General features: G+C 39.9%; 1 protein-coding gene across 9 annotated transcripts in view; it reads right to left on the bottom strand.

Annotated features, from left to right (window-relative positions):
• Positions 1–16708, bottom strand: part of map2 (microtubule-associated protein 2) — a 146459-nt gene extending 129751 nt beyond the window's left edge. For all 9 annotated transcript variants that reach the window (XM_052141783.1, XM_052141785.1, XM_052141787.1 and 6 more), the window contains exon 1: positions 16638–16708. The gene's annotated coding sequence lies outside the window, so the exon portion shown is untranslated. The remainder of the gene's footprint in view (positions 1–16637) is intronic.
• Positions 16709–19895: the final 3187 nt, after the last annotated feature.

The following is a 19895-nucleotide window of genomic DNA, read 5'->3' as shown; positions in this document are numbered from 1 at the left end:
ACCATTCAAATTTAAAACAAATATTCTCCTGCAATGTAATCTGTATGAAACAAAGCGATGTACAATTTCTCCTGGCTCAGCAAATTATCCCTAATGTGATCACACCCACGGGCAGAGGGCGCTATTGTGTATTGTGAGAAGATCAATGCAAAGGGTAAACGCCCCCAACTGTGCCTTAAAGCATCAATTTCATTCACTTTACTGCATGTTTGGAAGATGTCACGATACACAGTTGAGAAAGATCATTGATAGTGACGAAGAGTTAACATTTTCCTCCGTTTACTGTAACGTTTGCATTTTGAAGAGTGACTTGATCCAGCCAAGGATACAATTTCGGATGAGTAAGTCATTTTACTTACATTAGTTGACATGCTATTTAATATAAACATGTACATATTTTATTAGTGGGACTGTTTCCAGACATTCCAACTAGGATTCAGAGTATTGAAATATGACTACTAATAAGCTAATTTTAGGTTGTTTCGGCTAAAGCAGGCATTCATATTGTATGCTGTATTATATAAATATGATATGTAATATGGTATATTATTATTATAATGATTTCTGAAGGATCACTGAAGACTGCAGTAATGATGCTGAAAATTCAGCTTTGATCACAAATTGCATTTTACAATATATTCAAATAGAAAACTGTTCTTCTAAATTGTAAAAAGAGTTCACAATATCACTGTTTTTACTGTATTTTGGATCAAATAATTGCAGTCTTGGTGAGCAGAAGAGACTTCTTCTAAAACTTTAAACGTTAGTGTAGGTCTAAAAATTTTAAGTAAAGTCTTTATGTAAAGAAAATGTATAGTCAGATTAATTATTTTAACTTAAAACTTGATTTTGATCATTAAGTCTCCTCACATTCATTCTCTTTATGTCACATTCCTCATTGATGGGCCCAGCGAGGGGTCTTTGTGTCCTCAGGTGTGAATTACAATCAATATTCAGTGATAGTTCAAGCCTCCTCGCATATGACCTTTCTAACACTAAACGTGTCTTATAAAAGTTAAATGACTTTACTGTTTTGTATGAATGAGTGATCAGGATGGGTTTCACATCATTTTGTAGCAAAAACTCTAGGCTACAAGATCCAGTTCTCAAAAGTCTTGTAGACAAATGTTTTGTATGTGTTATATGGCCTTATTTCAATGACTTACATTTTTTTTTTTTTTCAAAAACCATGCATACATTTTATTTTCTCAAAAATGCAAACATGTACATACATGTTGCTCACGTATTATTGTAGCCCAGTTTGTGCTGAATACAGTGTTATCAGACTTTAGCCATTAATGTTTTTAAGCAACTGAAAAAAGCACAAATGTCAAGGCATGTCAAAACTTCTCCAGGGCCCAAAACACCCTCAGACCACAGAATTATTTACATTGAAATGTAACTTTAAATAGGCTAAAAGAGTGTATTCAATAGCACATTATCAAATTAGCAAAAATGTTTCTGTGATATCAAAATTGGTATAGAGAACCATGAAATTTCACTGGTATCAGTACCGACTACTGAAATTTTAGTACCATGACAACACTAGGTGCAAGTGAGAAACAGATCAATATTTAAGTCCTTTTTTAGTATAAATTCTCCTCCCTGGCCAGTAGGTGGCAATATGCACAAAGAATGTGAATCACCAAAAACAAAAAAGAATGTGAAAGTGAAGATTTATAGTAAAAAAAAAACTACTTAAATATTTATCACAAATCTAATAGTACATTTAAAGTAAATTTTTGTTTTAAGGATAAGACATCATTTTAATAACTAAGAAATATTGATTTAAGATACTATTCTTGTCGCGGTGCAGTGCCAATAGTAAAGCTGGTTTGCAGGAAGACTAGTATTGCAGCATTTAAAGTGCTCATGTCAACAGAACAAAACTTGACGGTTATTAAAACCCGAAGTCCCTGGATTATAGACGAGTGGACCCTCACTGGGTCACAACTGTCAGTTGTACTATGCCTTAACCTCATTTCGCTTAAGAAAAGGCTTCCCCAGTGCCCTGGGGATGCCGGCACCCAACCTGGTACTGAAGTCTCTCATTGAAATGAAAATCAAGGCTATCTTCTGCTGCCCAGACCTGAGAGAAGACATTAAATGCTGTGCTGGGCCCTCACAGCTTACTTCCACATGGACAGATCTTTGAAGAGCCTCTTTTGTGGGTTCCACCGTCTTCATTACTCCAGAGTCACATGGTTATGGTTTCCATGGCTGTGGTTGCCATGGTGAGAAAGAACCTTCATTCAAACCATTAGTGGTTTGCACCATTAACCAATGGCACTATTGCTTATATGCTTAAGGGCTTCATTATTACAGGAAGGAAAAGTCTTATGTTTCTTCAAATTCCATTTAAGGTTTTGCACTTTTTATGTATAAGAGCTGTTACACAAACTGAGAGCATTTCAATACCCTGTGAAAAGACCTGACCAGCAGAACTGAAAGAACTGTCCTCACAACAATGAGATGAAAAGGGCTGATAATTAACAAACACACAAAACTTGATGAGGTTATTATAGCGCAAACACAATGAAGAGTGTTAAACAGAAGGGAATCTACAATTGACAGACTGATTAACCAAACAAAAAAGCAACAAAGCAATGTTATCAAACAAGCTTAATTCAGAATGCATGTAAAGTGTTATCACCCCTGTGGCAGCGGAGCATGGTCAAGCGCCCGTCCGGGAGAGAAAAGCGGTAAGGGCGCTCACACCTGAGCTAAATTATGTCTAACACCTGTCTCTAATTGCAGTAGCATGAGGAGAGCGGATAAAAGCCAGCAGCCACAGAGCATCGAGGGGGAAGCCTGACAACAAGGCCGAGAATACTCGTGTGTCATAAACCTACAGAAATTAAGTTTAAAGAATAAAGCTTACCCCTTAAGCTGACACCTGTTTCCGTCCCTTCCTTGGTCCGTTCCACACTGGTGCCGAAACCCAGGAATAGAAGGAACACCTTTTTTTGTTCCAAGTTATGGAACAGAGTCGCCCCATAGAGTCCTCCCAGCTGGCGGAAGTCCTCCAGTCCCTCGCTACTCTCCATCAAGGCCACCAAGAATCCCTGCTTGAGCTCCGGCAGGATCAAGATTGATGTTTTTTCGAGATCATGCGGGCTCAGGCAGAGGACCGACTCGCTATCCGGAGCCTCCTCAGCCAGGAGACTGCGTCGGCCCCAGCGACCCGGACACCCGCTACCCACCCCGCCCGTTACAGAAGCTGGGGGCAGCAGATGATCCTGAGGCCTTCCTCGACTTGTTCGAGCGGACGGCAGAAATCTGGGGCTGGCCACCCGAACAGTGGGCAGCCCGCCTAATCCCTCTCCTGTCCGGGGAAGCCCAACTCGCGGCACAACAACTGCCGGCGACAAACCTCCTGGCTTACACTGACCTGAAAAGGGCCATTCTGCAACGGGTCGGTCGGAGCCCGGAAGAGAATCGCCAGCTCTTCCGGAGCATGAAGCTAGAGAAGTCCGATCGCCCGGTCGCGTTTGCTCAACGGCTCCGGGACGCCTGTCGGTGGTGGCTGCTCGCGGGGGACCGCGACGTCGAGGAAGTCATCGATCAGGTGGTGCTGGAGCAATTTGCACAATGGCTGCCCAGGAGAACAGCGGAGTGGGTCCAGTGCCACCGCCCGGCGTCGCTGGAGGAAGCCGTACGACTCGCGAGGATCACATGGCGGTGATTCCAAGGGCGGATGAGCTCTCGCTCTCTTTCTCTCCTTCCCCTGTGTCTTCCCCTGTTTTTTTCCCCTCCCCTCTTCCCTCTCGCTCTGCTCTCTCTCCAGGGTCCGTTCCTGCCCCGCGCAGGCGTGGAGGATTTGTGAGACCAACCTCCCGGCCGTGGGAGAACCCACATACCCCTTCCCCGTCCTTCAGCCGCTCTCCTCCTCAGGTGGGGGCGCCCGCCAGCACGGGTGTGGCCGTGGCACCTGGACTGGTCTGCTGGAGGTGCGGAGACCCGGACCACTTCCGGCGTGCCGCGAATGTCAGCTCGTAAACCCACCGGCCACCCCAAAAGTGCCATTGCGCCCCCTTCCATTGATCGAGGTTCCCTTCGAAAGAATTGGAATGGACCTCGTCAGGCCATTAGCATGGATGGCACGCGGACATCGCTTTGTGTTAGTCCTGATGGATTACACAACGCGATATCCGGAAGCAGTGCCTCTGAGCAACATCTCAGCACGTAGTGTTGCAGGGGCACTCTTCAAGATAATCTCCTGGGTGGGGGTTCCGAAAGAAATCCTCACCGACCAAGGCACTACTTTTATGTCACGAACACTTCGCGAACTTTACGAACTCTTGGGCATTAAGTCGATTCGCACTAGTGTGTACCATCCTCAGACAGATGGACTGGTGGAACGATTTAATAAGACACTCAAAAATATGATCCGTAAATTCGTGCACGAAGACGCTAGGAATTGGGATAAGTGGCTGGACCCTCTGTGATTCGCAGTACGAGAGGTCCCGCAAGCCTCCACGGGGTTCTCCCCATTTGAGCTGTTGTACGGGTGACGCCCACGCGGGGTCCTCGACGTCATCCGCGAAGCTTGGGAGGAGGGACCTTCCAATAGTAAAAATGAAATTCAATACGTTCTTGATCTTAGAGCAAAACTCCACACACTGGGGAAATTAACACAGGAGAATTTGCTCCAGGCTCAAGAACGCCAAGGCCGGCTGTATGACAGGGGTGCTCAGCTACGGGAATTTGCACGGGAGATAAAGTGCTTGTATTACTCCCAACATCGAGCTCTAAATTACTCGCCAAGTGGCAAGGACCCTTTGAGGTCACCACGACGAGTAGGGGATCTCGATTATGAGGTTAAGCGTACCGATAGAGGCGGCGTCAAATATATCACCTCAACCTCCTGAAATTGTGGAGAGAAGATGCGGCCTCTGTGGCGTTAGCCACGGTAGTTCCGAGAGGGCGGAACTTCGGACCGGAGGTAAACAAAGCCCGCAATCTCAACACCCCGGTTCCTTGTGGAGACCACCTCTCACCGCGCCAACTCGCAGAGGTTTCCGAATTACAAAAGGAGTTTGCGGACGTGTTTTCTCCTCTACCGGGCCGCACAAACATCATACATCACCATATCGAGACCGAGCCGGGCGTGGTGGTACGTTGCCGCCCCTATTGCTTGCCCGAACATAAAAAGAAAGTAGTTCGAGAAGAATTGGACGCGATGCTTGAGATGGGAGTAATAGAAGAATCCCACAGCGATTGGTCCAGCCCGGTCGTCCTTGTTCCCAAGAGCGACGGGTCTGTACGTTTCTGTGTGGATTATAGAAAAGTCAACGCGGTGTCTAAATTTGACGCGTACCCAATGCCCCGTGTTGATGAACTGCTCGATCGGTTAGGTACGGCTCGATTTTATTCGACCTTGGATCTAACGAAGGGTTATTGGCAGATCCCCTTGACACCAATATCCCATGAAAAAATGGCCTTCACCACGCCGTTCGGATTACACCAATTAGTGACGCTTCCTTTCGGTTTGTTCGGGGCACCGGCCACGTTTCAGCGTCTCATGGATAGGATGCTCAGACCGCATACTGCTTACGCCTCTGCCTATCTAGACGACATCATCATTTATAGCAATGATTGGCAGCGGCACATGCAACATCTGAGGGCCGTCCTGAGATCGCTGCAGCGGGCGGGGCTCACGGCAAACCCGAAAAAGTGCGCGGTTGGGCGTGTGGAGGTACGGTATCTGGGGTTCCACTTGGGACATGGCCAGGTGCGTCCCCAAATTGACAAGACCGCGGCGATTGCAACTTGCCCTAGACCCAAGACCAAAAAGGGGGTGAGGCAGTTCCTGGGGCTGGCTGGCTATTACAGAAGATTTGTGCCTAACTATTCGGATGTCACCAGCCCGCTGACTGACCTCACTAAAAAGGGGGCTCCAGATCCGGTCCAATGGTTGGAGCAGTGCCAACAGGCGTTTACACAGATTAAAGCTGCACTTTGTGGGGGGCCACTTTTGCATGCACCTGACTTCTCTCTCCCTTTTGTTTTGCAGACGGACGCTTCAGACAGAGGGCTGGGGGCCGTACTCTCGCAGGTGGTGGAGGAAGAGGAGCACCCGGTGCTGTACATTAGCCGGAAGCTCTCCTTGAGGGAGACTAAGTACAGCACCGTAGAGAAGGAGTGTCTGGCCATCAAGTGGGCGGTCCTCACCCTCCGATACTACCTGCTGGGGCGGGCCTTCACCCTCTGCTCGGATCATGCCCCACTGCAGTAGCTCCACCGCATGAAAGATACTAACGCCTGGATCACCCGTTGGTATCTGTGGTGGTCCACAGACCGGGGGTGCAGATGGCTGCCGCTGACTTCCTCTCCACAAATGGGGGGGAGTGGTAGGCAGGCCGGATGACGCCCCGGCCTGAGTCGGGCGGAGGGGTATGTGGCAGCGGGGGCGTGGTCAAGCGCCCGTCCAGGAGAGAAAAGCGGTAAGGGCGCTCACACCTGAGCTAAATTATGTCTAACACCTGTCTCTAATTGCAGTAGCATGAGGAGAGCGGATAAAAGCCAGCAGCCACAGAGCATCGAGGGGGGAGCCTGACAACAAGGCCGAGAATACTCGTGTGTCATAAACATACAGAAATTAAGTTTAAAGAATAAAGCTTACCCCTTAAGCTGACGCCTGTTTCCGTCCCTTCCTTGGTCCGTTTCACAACCCCTTATCATTACTGGTACAGGAGAATATTGTACTCTCAGTACATAGGCTACCACATGCAGAAACGTCATGCAGACTTCCAACATTAGGCCCGGAACATTCTCCACGCAAATACATAAATGCAAATACTTCTAGCTACACCAGCTTGAGACTGAGCTCATGAAAATAAGGTTACTGTAGCAATATTTTTGCTAAATTATATTATGAGGTTCCTTATATGTATCGTGACAATTCCAAGGTGAAATGTCCACTGAGTAGCACTAGAAGAGAGTACATTTTTCTCCCAAACAGGTTTTAAATGTTAATGCTCTATCGGTTTATAAATCAACAAAACCAACCTCCCTAATCGAAACCTTAAATCTAAACCTAGCCAATAGTGTCATAAAATTTAAATGTGACATGAAAAATGCAAATTCTGAAGCAACCACATAACTTTGTGATGCTTCTATGACACTGAAAGTAATCAAATTAGCTGTTGTAGTGCCACTAGTGTTCATTTCACCAGACCTCTTTGGCTTCAACAGCCAGTTTCTTCTTCCATGTCGGTGAAACAGTTTGAAGAAAATCTTGAGGAGCAAGTTAGATCTTTTGAACATGTTTATAGATAGCTCACTGAACATCCAGTTTAATAGCACATACTTTTAAAAGTAACTCTATTGCCACCTTGAGTACTGCTGTTTGTTACCTCTACGGTAACGCAATAACGCACGTCAGGTATGTACAACTGAACCCCGCACTCGTATTATGTTGGTCTAACATTTGTGTCTGCATTAGTGTGATTGCTTAGAGTATTTTTCTGGATTTAGCATCCACTGGATTGACAGCTCAGTCAGAGGGCTTGCAGGTTAACTCCTTCCCTGGAAGGCTGAGCTACAGCAGAAAAAGCTGTCTGGAACCCAGACACTGACAGACTTAGCTTTTGCCTCACCCTGCTCCTAGCACAAGCCAACACCCACATAGCACTTCATAAATGACCAGCAGCATCAGCTGTGGGAACAAGGGGGAGAAGAATAAAGGGGACGGAAAAGAAGCATATAAAAGATAAAAAGAGAAAGTAAAATAAATTAAAAGTGGGTGGTTGATGTGACATGCTTTTTTTTCTCCACTTTTCTCACCAGTTTGGAATGCCCAATTCCCAGTGCACTCTAAGTCCTTGTGGTAGCGTAGTGACTCGCCTCAATTTGGGTGGTGGGAGGACGAATCTCAGTTGCTTCCACTTCTGAGACCATCAATTCACGCATCTTATCACGTGGGTTACCGCGGAGACCTAGCATGTGTGGAGGCTTCACGCTATTCTCAGCGGCATCCACACACAACTCACCATGTGCCCCACCATGAGCAAGAACCACATTATGGCCGCCATGCGGAGGTTAACCCAACGTGACTCTACCCACCCTAGCAACTGGGCCAATTGGCTTAGGAAGCCTGACTGGAGTCACTCAGCACGCCCTGGATTCGAACTTGCGACTTAAGGTGTGGAAGTCAGCGTCTTTACTTGCTGCCCAGGCTCCCCTTGAAAATGCTTTTTAGTTTTGGAAGTTACTCAGATAAAAACTAGACAACTATTTTTTGTCTTGTTTTCCAGTAAACACATCTAAACATCCTTAAAATAAGATATTTACTTAAAGATATTTTACTTTATTTACGTTAAAGGTGCTGTAATTTTAGCCATTTCAACAAGCTGAGCCGTTGGATTAGCAATGCCCCCTCTTTCCAAAACCCTGCACTCCAAAGATACCAAATGAGCTTTATTGACACCAACTCGAGCAGAAATGGTTGTCAATAACAACAGCAGCAAAATAGCACCCTCAACTGACAACTGTTGACTAAGCAACATAAAAATGGCATTATGTCTCAATATTTCGCTGTGACTACAATATGAAAGTTATTGACAGGCAGAAAGCGTCACTGACCTTGGCACATGACACATTTTTGTTTGCTGTTTACAGAGTCTAGTGCTGTCACAGAGACCAGCGAGTTATCTCAGAATACTTATTTCATTCATATCTTTCAGGGACTAGTAACTTTTTTCATACCTTTCCATGAAAATAATTGCTTGCAACACCTTTAAGCAAAATTGTTTCACAACATATCTTGAATTAAGTAAAAAATAAACAATTTGCCAAGTCGTAATATCAGGTTGTTTGCTGATTTCAATTAGTACACAAATTGGCCTAACTACATAAAACATTATATACTGTACGCTGAGGGTATTTAACACTATGGTCCTATTAAAGTGCCCTGACGTGGTCTTCTGATGTTGTAGCCCATCCAACTCAAGATTTGACATGTTGTGCATTCTGAGATGATATTCTGCTCACTACAATTGTACAGAGCGGTTATCTGAGTCACCATAGCCTTTCTGTCAGCTCAGACCAGTCTGGGCATTCTCGGTTGACCTCTATCATCAAAAATGTATTTCCGTCCACAGAACTGCCACTCATTGGATATTTTTTTTGTTTTTGGCACCATTCGGAGTAAATTCTAGAGACAAATCATGAAAATCCCAGGAGATCAGCAGTTACAGAAATACTCAAACCAGCCCGTCTGGCACCAACAATCATGCCACGGTCAAAATCACTGGGATAAAAAAACAATTCCACATTATGATGGTTGATGTGAACGTTAGCTGAAGCTCCTGACTGGCATGATTTTATGCATTGCACTGCTTCCACACGATTGGCTGATTATGAATAAGTAGGTGTACAGTTCTATTATTTCACTATTTATAGTCACTTACCAACACTAATTTATTAATTATGATATCCCTTATCTGCATTAAACAATAAACATGTAACAATGTTTATTATCTAAATTCTATATACATTTTGTATCTTTGCATTCTAAAACAGATTTTATGAAGATTAAATTGCAGGGCTTCAAATAGTTTTTCTGTAATTTTTATAAAATTTATTTCATTTGGCATTATATTCCAAGTAATAATAAGAGTATGCTTCTGACAATAAATAATTATGAAAATCTTTTTAACTATAATTAGAAATGAACTATATATAAAATATAGAAATAAAGAAGGTTTGGATGTGTTCCATGCTGTCGTAAAATTAAGTACTGTAAATAAATAAAAAATAAACACTAAAATGGCTGACTAAATATAGACTACTAAATATTTTATTTATAATTATAATCTGTACACTGAAATTGGAAAATAAGTATTTGGTATGATTCTTTTACAAAATAATGCCCTTTATATATGTCAAATATATCAAATTTTCCAAAACATATGACATTTTCGTAGAGTTTAAAAAAAAATTACTAATAAAAAGTAATTTCATGACTTGTTTGCCAAGATTCATTTTCTTATTTGTCATGCTTAAAAATCAACCACCCAAGTATATTTATAGGATAATATTTATCTATTTTAGCATACTTTATTTTCAGGTTACTTCAAAAGTCTCTCCAAAAGTGTTTGCTGGAACAGACCCTGCACTGTGCTGAATGCACACACACACAAAGCATGACATAAGACTTTGGCAGTGATCATTGAGGCTATAGTTAAGCAGGGAGGGGAGTGTCTGTGCATGGATTAGCTGTACGTCACTATCACAAGTTACGTAAATCTATGCCATAAGCGTTACATGCTGTATGTGCTTAACAGACAGGGACAGCCAGATCTTGATCTCTTTAGAGCGCTCCACTCTGGTACTTCACAGTCTATTGCTGAGTCAATAAACACCATTACGCAGAACAACCCAAGAGTCGGTTCATCGAAACTTTAGTAACAAACACATTGCAGGTATATCCAACTCATTTATTTCTCATCTTTCAATTAGAGTTGCCGTGAAGTCACAAAAATCAACTTCACATTGGCAATCTTTTTAGTGCTGAAAACACATTTTCAATAAACTATGCTCTGAAAGTAAGCATCTGACATGTTTGGGATTGGTTACAAATCTCTAATCTGTTAAATAAATAATAAATAGGATATTTTTTCACAATTACAGAACATAATTGTGGCAGCTGTAATTGTAATCCAGATAATTCATGCAATGCATTAAGAGGTAATTCAGTTTTATTTACTCGCAAATAATTAAAATTGTATTAGCATTTTTGGTGCTTGGTGCGTATTAATTTTGGATCCAGATGAGACCCAGCAAACTTTGACCAGAGGCCCAAAAGCTTACAATTCCCATCACTGCATACAGCAAGAATCAGAGTGCAATATTTTCATGTAGCAGCTGACCAAAACGTCTTCAAATCCCCTTAGGTGCCCTGTAAATTCAGTTTTTCATGGCATGGTCCATTTTCATATTTCAAACCGTTTTTATCTCCTTAAATTCTAGATGTGAATTTATTGACAGCCAGGAACTTACCTGAGTAGCAGGCAATCCATACACACTGCCTGTTTGACCTATTAGTTTTCATATTGATAAGGCAATGGTGCACTTTTAAATGCATTCTTGTCCATTGTCAGATCAGCCAAGCTATGAGTAACTCACTGCAGTTGCCAAACTCAATATATTATTGAGCTGTGAAACACGTGTACTGTAAAACACTCACAGACACACATTAATTTTTCAGGCAGATGAGCTTACAGAGAACATCTGCCTTTATGACAATAACACATTTATCATGCCTAAACCGAAACTGATATCATTTGCAGCATAGAAGAGTTCCTTTCAGAGGTCACACACATAGGGTGATTATAAAGTGGGTGTAAAAGACCTTTATTTCTAACTCTGCCCTTGAGCCCTGGGGAAATTATAGGGCGACGGATCAGATGGGGGGAAGGTTGTCCTGCTGATAACTGGTCTCCTCATCATCATCTGCCTGCAGAGCAGGTTCAAGGTATAGGGAAAGACGCTGAAGTGGGGGAGGGTAACAGAGCAAGAAGAGCCCATGGGTGGCTCAGAGTCAAACAGTGGCAGACAGATTAGAGCAATCCTCACTGACAGCATCGAACTTGGGACTCTCCCAGCAAAGTGGACCAATTGCCATGCAGCACATATTAGGAAGTCAAGCTTGGTAAAAAAAATTTGTTTCAATATTAATATTTTTTGTCACTTGTCTTCAAGCAATTTGAGCTACTATCCTTAATTTTATTAGTACTTATATTTATTATTATTATTATTTTGTTTTATTGATGGCCGATATTTGGCCGTTTAGGCATCTACCTTTAGAATATTTGGCATCTACCAATAACCTTGCTCACTAATTATTATTCTTACATGCATTATGCATGCATAGCCCAGTATGAATAATATAAATTAAATTAAAATGTATTCCTGTGCTGTTCAATTCTGACATAATGGGAAAATGCAAAACATGTAGGCAGAGGCAGCACTCTTTGCACATTAAAGGAATGTGCATTATCTAGTGCGAGATGGTCGGGTGTAGAGGTGACCTGCTTTTGGGGAGTCCACAGGGAGAACAGGGAGATCATTGTTGTGGGGTCCACAGCACTGCAGCTCACTTTCCAGAGATATTTCCCATGTAAGAGCCCACAGTTACCCTCAGAATACAGTTAAAATTTGATCAACATTAACACAAGCCAAATAGACACGCTAACTGTATCTGTTTAAAATAAATGTAAATGCATCCGAAACCAAAGCTCAGAGCTGTAAAAGAAACTACCTATATTGAATTTTTCTAAATTTTACTTGAGAAAACCATGCTATACACAAAAATGCCATAATAATTCCTTATATTTGCCTTATTTTAAACAGTGGAGAAGGAAAAGGTTTGATTTAAATCTTAGTGGCAGTAAGCAGTCGCAGCCATTATACTTCAGTCCCCATGACTACAGTGACTTCAAGCTGTGCTAATGCAAGGTAAAAACCACAAGCTTGTTTCTGCTATCAGTGCTGCTGAGACAAAGCCACAATATTTAACAGTAAAACTAGGGCTGTCAATCGATTAAAAATGTTCGCATTTAATCACATATACAAAAATTTGCTGAGAAAGCCCCTCATATAGCAATAATTCAATATATAATGATGAAATAATTATACATAGTTATCTTTAAATATTTTTCATATATATATATATATATATATATATATATATATATATATATATATATATATATATATATTCAGATAATTAAAATGCATTACATTCTTGTAGCAGAAGAGTTAATCATTGATAAGACAATACAAAACGTGGCTTTAGAATACAATGTATTGTTTACTACCATATTATTGATCATAAGTCAATCATTGGCATACAGTTCACAGCAATCCATTTCACAAGTGAATTTGTCAATCAGTTCGAGATTTATTATGAAGGCTTGTTTAAGGGCCTGTCAATTTACACCTGCATCAGACATGCTTGTGTGGCATCTCGGGTGCCTTGCGTCATAAACATAACATTTTTAGTTCACTGTGTCAAGTTAAATATAGTTTAATACTTAGAACACATCTTGAGATCTCTTAGTTTGAATTTGCGCTCCATCAAGTGTTTTGAACGCAAGAACGTAACATGTCTGTGTTGTTCTGCCTACTGAAGTGTTTTCTTCACTGTATAAACTGTGCATTGCCAAACAGCTGAAATTTCAATTACTGGCCTCTGGAGTAAACAGGTGGTACTACAAGCTTGCATTTCTCAGGAATCTTCCTTATTACGGTCCGGGGGCATTGCGATTAATTGCGTTTTTTTAATGCGTTATTTATTTTTATTTTTATTAATCGCACTGAATTAACACATTAAATTGACAGCCCTAATTAAAACATTTAATTCTAATCAGAAAAGGCATGGATGAGGACAGAAGCCATTTGAATCCTCTCTCGTAAAAATATTTGCTCATTTACTGATGCCCTTTACAGAACTGCCTGCTTTCTTAAATAGACAGTACTGATGTTTAACATCTTTTCTAAAAATCAGTGTGAATACTTGTAAATAGTATAATTTATGCATTAAACAATAAACATGTAACAAAATATAATATATGCAATATAATATCATATTTATTAATGGAATATATGGGTATTTAAAAAGTTAAAATGAACAAAATTATGAAAAACAAATCAAATATAATTTGTAAAATGTCTATTTTCGTAATGTACCTAGTTAGAAAGTCCCCCGTATAATTATCAGCATAAGCTAGGAGAGTATGTCTTTCATATGTAAGCAAAATTGACATTATTTCTGAAATGTTCCTATATGAATTAGAGTCAAATCTAGAGCTTGTAAAACTAAATCGAATCGAAATAAATTGGGAAATCTCGATCAATAACCAGCCGTAGTTCTTGAGATAACAGTTCACAGGAGAGGATGACTATCAGTGAATAACAATTTAAATTTTGGTTTGTTTCTCACCCAAAGCTATTGTATGTCTTCAGAAGACTTGGAATATAGCGCACAAGTCATATGGATCACTTTACCTTACTTTTATGGAGCTTTTGCATCCTTTTTGAAGCTTGTGGAAGTCACTATAACTGCATAAGTGACTAGTATATTCTTCTGTGTTCCACAGAAAAAATAACAGCATACAGGTTTGCAACGATATGAGGGTAAGTAAATGATAACAAAATGTGCATTTTTGGTTGAAATATCCCTTTACAGCAATCATGTAACAAACAATCTGCATTGAGTCTATTGTAAGTGCCAATTGGTCTTGCTTTAGGATATGTTTAAAGTTCTGCACTGTAAATCTGCATATAATACCAATAACCAAGGCTCAAAGCAGTACAGGTTCCTCTGAGTTCAACAGTAGCCTCGAGAAACATTCAGGTATAGGGCACCCAGAGGACTCATCAAGCCAGGACCTGAACAGCACAGGTCCGCCTGAAATGTTCTAGTCCCTATAGCATCATTGATCCAACCAGCGTGAGGTACTGGGGAAGGTGGCCAGGATAAGTACCTTATAGTGACTGATTTAATTTAAGATGCATTAAGTAGGTCTGCAGAGTGTGCACGGCCAATGGAAATGCACACAACATCATACTATGCAAACCTAATCAGGCTGAGTACCTGTGTATGACCCAATCTCACACTTGAATACGCAACTTGTGCTTTTGCAGATATTTGCTGGCCGCTCACAGGAACAGTTCTAAAATGGAGCAGTGCTGCAGAAGCCTAACAAAGAGCCCTTTGCAGTGTTCACAACAGAAATATTAAAACCAGGGACAACAACCACTCCACAAGGACAGGCTGTCACACAAATGTGCTCTCTGAGCCAGAATAAGCAGAAAAATGATGGACAAGGACAAAAAGCTTTCTCTTTAAAATGTTAATGTAATCACAACATTCACTGAAGTGGAGGCTAAAGAAATGTTTGAACAAGGGGTTTAATGTAATTGGGATCCTTTTGTTTGCAGGGAACACGAATCTGGATGTAGAGGGTCACATGTTAAGGCTATCAAATCCACTTGCCATTTTACTTGCATTTAAAATTTCAAGTTTCCTTTCTAGATTTTGGTTCTTTATTATTGTCAAAAAATAGCATCCAACAATGCCATTACACCACAGTGCATTCAACGTGAAATAAGGTTTTTAAATAATGTTTGCATAAATAATCTGATTGACTCCATACAGAAATGCTTGGCAGATAGCTAACAGTTAGACATATACTCAAATCAAAGGTTAAATCCCTAAAATCATGCAGAGTTATTGATTTCAAAAGACTTGACATTTTAAGTTACATTAAGGTTTGAGCCTTGGAAAAAAATAATATTGCCAATAAAATGGGTTAAACTAATTATTTGTGGACTATGTGCCATATTAGTCTCATAAAGCAGACCATTCACCTTCAGAGGTTATAGATAAATTATTAACTTACTGTTGTGTCAAAAAGCAAAAATAAAACACTGGTTCTGCTGCATATCAGTTATCAAACACCTACAAATAATTACCAGTATCAGTATTTTATCAGTAAAAGCCCATTGTCATAGATCATGTCATAGTGTGTGTGTGTGTGTGTGTGTGTGTGTGTGTGTGTGTGTGTGTGTGAGGACAGGACACTTTTTGTCTCCTTTTGAACATCTGTTGTATTTGATGAAGGGGGTAGTATTGTAACAGATGGTAATATTAATGTATAGACACACTTGGATGCCAATGGACCTAGATATATAGCACATATATTAGAACATGGACTGCATCGTCCAGCACAGTGCATTCAACCTCACAGCTTTCATTTAATGAATAAGCAAAAGCCGGCAGACTGGGCAGAATGGATAATGTTATAATGATTTAACAATTATGAGGCTGTTTCTGTTGAGTCTTTTATATAGTCTCAAGGCGATGGTGTGCAAAACATGGAACGAATATGAGCATGACCAGCATGGCAGATGTATAAGGATGGAAAATGACATTGATCAAATGTAACCATGGCCATCCATCTTAACTATCTACATTTCAGCAGTGGAAGTCAACTTAAAACAATAGGGTTTAAAATCAATTTAAAATCATTAATGATAAAGAGGTGGGTTCAGTATAACTCAGCAGTGTTAAACACTGGGTAGCTGTTGTTCAGCACCATCTCTGCTGGACTGCAAAATCTCTTCTGCGACAAAATCAAACCACGTCAATAACCAGTTCTCCTCTTTTTCATGTGCTGATCAGATTAATGTTATTTATGTTACACTCCCATACTGACAAATGATGAAAATCAATGGATTTTAGCATAAAGGATAATTTGAACAGTGTGATAAGTGGAAAAATGTAAGCAATCCTTTGATAATCAAATGGAAGTTGGCATACACAATAAAAAGTTACATATATTTTCTAAAAGAATCAAATAATTACTTAAAATTAGAGCATGCTCTACATCAGCACCATTGTACTGAGAGGAACAATGCGCCCTTTCTCTAGCAATAGGGATTATCTATGCATTTTACATCGAATAGCCTATATGGATTAGAAGAATTTAAACACCCGCGTGTCGCATAACTTTAGTGTAGATGCAGATATACAGATGCAATTCATGCTGACCGTTTTCTGAAAGTATGCTGGTTTTGTGTGTGTGTGTTTTAGTTTTTTCTGTAAATAATTAAATGTAGCGGCTTACCTATTCGGCGTGGTGCGTCCGCTGCAGGTTTCTTCTCGGAGCGCAGTGAAAGCCGCGGGTGCAGATCCGCCCACCCCAAAATCCCGCCCACTGATACATAATCCCGCCCTTTGATGAATAATTACCGTAAATCACAGTGTGGACGTCCCTATGCAACTGGTGCACAGTGTGTTGCGTTAGATTACGATATTCTAAGATTATACAAGATTTATTGAAATTATATGACAGCAAATTAAGCGACAGACATGACCATTATTATATTTTTGCTGCTAATTTAGGTTTCATTATTAATATGACCAAACATTAAATATAGCCTATAGCCTAACATTATATAGGCTAATGCTTTAAGAATAAAACAAGTAGATTCAAATAATTACATTTCAATGTAATAAAATGTATGTGTGCTATCAATATAGGCTACATATTGTTTCAAAGCAGCTTTAAAAAATAAAACATTTCATGAAACTTTAATATAATAGTTATTTAATATATTATTATTATTATTATTATAGGCTACTGTATTTGCAGCCTGTTCATATTCAAATGTGCATACACTACACATTTTTGTAGCAATATATTATTTTTGTTAATAAATTATTAGTGAAACTTATTAGAAATAGCTACTATCTTTTCTATATCAAATTACGTTTGTCAAGCTACATGATTAGAGAAGGCCAGACATAATTTGTAAATCTGTGGGGATTTAGGCCTATGCTAGACTAAATAAATCTGATTTTGTATAGATTTTTTCACAATACATATTGTTTCAGCACAGCTTTAAAGAAAATCGTGACTTAAAGGGATAGTTCACCTAAAAAATATCTTATCATTTACTCATCCTCATGCCATTCCAGATGTGTATGACTTTCTTCTGTTGATCAAAAAAAAATATTTTTATAAAAATATCTAATCTCTGTATGTCCATACAATGCAAGTGAGTGGTGGCCTGAAATTTGAAGGACCAAAAAGCACATTAAAGCAGCATAAAATTAATCCACTATAAATCTCCGCTTTCACTTTCACATTATTCTGCTTTTGTTTTTGGTGATTTTCATTCTTCATGGCAGGGGATAGAATTTATTTATTTTTTTTTAAAAAAAAGGACATCAATATTGATCTGTTTCTCACCCTCACATGTCATACCACTTCTGAAGATTTGGATTTAATCACTGGAGTCATATGGGTTACTTTTATGCTGCATTAATATGCTTTTTGGGTCTTTACATTTCTGGCCACCATTCACTTGCATTGTATGGACCTTCAGAGCTGGGATATTCTTCTAAAGCTATTTGTGTTCAACAGAAGAAAGAAAGTCATACACATCTGGGATGAGTAAATGAAGAGACATTTTTCATTTTTGATTGATCTATGCCTTTAATGGTACTGTATAATCTATTTGAAGATTGGGTTCTAAGAACCTGTGTCAGGATAGCAAAGGCTTTGGAGCTTACATATATAGAACTCTATAGGCACTAATATACCTTTCACTTCAATAAATTATAGATGTGGCCTGCATATAGTCAGTGTGTTGTACAATTTTACACTGCATAAGGGCATGTCTGGCACACATAAATGATTTGTGTACCATTCTAATGATTTCCTTCCAAAGCTCCTCTGACAAATCCTACTCCAAGTCTTCCTGGCAGAAGGCCCTAATAACAACTCTGGATGAAGAAGATAAAGTTGGTTGTAAATATGTGAAATTAGACCCTTAAATGTGTGAACTGGAATCAGAAATGTATTGACAGGTACATCATTAGGTAGCTGTGTCATAAGAATGTAAATCTCAGACAGACACACACTCTTTGTATATTTCTGGGAAAGGGAACTTTGCATTCAAATGATTCACCTTACATATAGCACACAAACGAGAAAAAAAAAGCAGCAGTCACTCCAACAACTTATCCTTGAGTAATCATGCTAAATTGCTAATTTGATACTAGAAAATCACTTGCCATTATATCAAAAACACAGATGAAAGCTATTTTGTTTGTTACATAACAATGTCTTTGTGTTTGTTTTTGAGTTGCCACAGTATGCAATAGACTGGCATGTCTTATGATCAATATTACATTTATGCATTTGGCAGATGCTTTTGAATTTATTACAGGGACAATTCCCCCAGTACAACCTGGAGTTAAGTGCCTTGCTCAAGGACACAATGGTGGTGGCTGTGGGGATCGAACCAGCAACCTTCTGATTACCAGTTATGTGCTTTAGCCCACTATGCCACCATCACTCCAATATTAGGTTAAAAATAAAAACTGCTTTCTCTAGAAACTCATCAGTCAGAAGATTTCATACAAAGGTGTACACTAGTCTTCAAAGACAAAGGACAACTGGCTCTAACAAGAACAGAAAGAGACGTGGAAGGCTAGATGTACAACTTAACAGGAGGATAAGTACATCAGAGTCTCTAGTTTGAGAAATAGACACCTCACATGTCCTCAGCTGACAGCTTCATTTAATTCTACCCGCTCAACACCAGTTTCATGTACAACAGTAAAGGGAACACATAGGGGTGCAGGCCTTATGGGAAGAATTGCAAAGAAAATGCAACTTTTCAAACAAAAAACAAAAAGAAAAGGTTAGAGTGTACAAAGAAACACAGACATCGAACAACTGATAATTGGAAAAGAGTGCTATGGATCTTAACCCGACAAGTGCCCGACAAGACAGCCACATCTATGGCAAGTGCTACATGAAGCGTGGGGTGAAATGTCACCTGAGTATCTGGACAAACTGACTGCTAGAATGCCAAGGATCTGCAAAGCTGTAATTGCTGCACATGGAGGAGTTTTAGATGAGAACACTTTGAAGTAGTTTAAGATGTTCTGAAAAAAAAAAATTGTCATAGTAATTTATAACGTTATTAATGTCTTGACTATACATTGTGATCAGTTGAATGCCACTTTGGTGAATAAAAGTACCAATTTATTTCCATAAGAGAAAAATCTGTACATTATTCCAAACTTTTTGCTGCCATATATATATATATATATATATACATATTATTTTGAGGCATTGGGAATCAAAAAACAATGTTTTGATTTAGGGTTCCTGAGAATTGTTTTCTGTTGTTATCTATCAGTCGGAATCTGCTGACAGTTTATATAACCATACAGAGAGGACAGACGTGATATACTACCCCTCCTTACTCAAGTACCTATGCTCGCCCAATTTTCACCCTTGTTTGATTCTTGTGGAAGCACAGGGGCTGTCTCCTTAGTGACAAGGGCTCTTGAGTCTTTACTAGAC

This window comes from Xyrauchen texanus, chromosome 14 (genome assembly GCF_025860055.1).
Source record: "Xyrauchen texanus isolate HMW12.3.18 chromosome 14, RBS_HiC_50CHRs, whole genome shotgun sequence".
Taxonomy (NCBI): domain Eukaryota; kingdom Metazoa; phylum Chordata; class Actinopteri; order Cypriniformes; family Catostomidae; genus Xyrauchen; species Xyrauchen texanus.
The sequence above is the reverse complement of the archived record's forward strand: the minus strand, read 5'-3'. Positions and strand labels throughout refer to the sequence as shown.